Below are 1,049 nucleotides of genomic sequence, written 5' to 3'. Positions count from 1 at the left end.
ATGAACTTATAGGCCCATTGTCTGCCAACCCTATATGATCTTGGATACACTCCCCATTTAGACATACCTAATTGTTTAGCTTGTTCACCTATCTATCCGTCCATATACCCATGTTTGCTTTCACTAACAACTCAGTACTGTATATGCAAAAGGGTTCGTATTTGTTGTCTGTACTGCTCCTTTGGGCATTCTGATGTGGGAACCAGCACCTCAGTACTTCCACAAGTTCTCCTGTTGTTTATCCAGGGACTCTGCTGCATTGTTGTAAACAGGACTCTAGCTGTTTACTATAAAATTCCAGAATTCTTCAAAGTGAATATACAGATTAACACCTTGGCCTACTTGATGCAAAATGAAGTCCTAAAATTGAGGAACAACAAAGCATCTCTCTTTTAATCAAACCCTAGACATTTAGGATAAGAATATTTTCAAAGTAACAATAGTATGGGGGAGGGTGTTCAGAGACAGCAAGGATGGGGGTCTCCAGGGGGACCAGCTTGAGGAGTTCTCCCATAGTTCTGACCCAGAGTCCATTAGCGGGGAACCTGGCTGCCCCATAAGCAAACTCAACCATCTCAACCCAGTGGTTTCCATGGTAACCATCAGAGAGTAGTCCTCTTTTCTCTCCTATAGCTGTCCCTCCTACTCCTACCTCACCAATCACTTTCAGACGTGACCTAGAACTGGATGCTATACAAATACTAATTGCAAGTGTATTGTTTGTTTCTTACCCTTCTCAATTGTTAAGAAAGTATAAACCATTTCTTCAATATACATAGAAATGCCCTTTAAGCTAAATTGGTAATAGTGGGTACATGAGGGTTTATTTTATAATTCTATTCTACTTTTAAATATGCTTCCATTTTTTATAATTACAGCAAATTAAAAGAAGAAAGGAAACATAAAGGCACATTTAAAACATTCCTTTTCTCAACACATCCGGAGAAAAATCTGGTGTTTGCAAAGAATGATGGGGGAGGTTATCACATAAACACAATTTTGTATACGTGGAAATCATAAATCATAAGGCTTTATCTTTTTTGGGTGTG

The sequence above is a fragment of the Orycteropus afer genome, unplaced genomic scaffold (assembly GCF_000298275.1).
Source record: "Orycteropus afer afer isolate SDZICR_OR568_19922 unplaced genomic scaffold, OryAfe1.0 scaffold00559, whole genome shotgun sequence".
Taxonomy (NCBI): Eukaryota; Metazoa; Chordata; class Mammalia; order Tubulidentata; family Orycteropodidae; genus Orycteropus; species Orycteropus afer.
The sequence above is the reverse complement of the archived record's forward strand: the minus strand, read 5'-3'. Positions refer to the sequence as shown.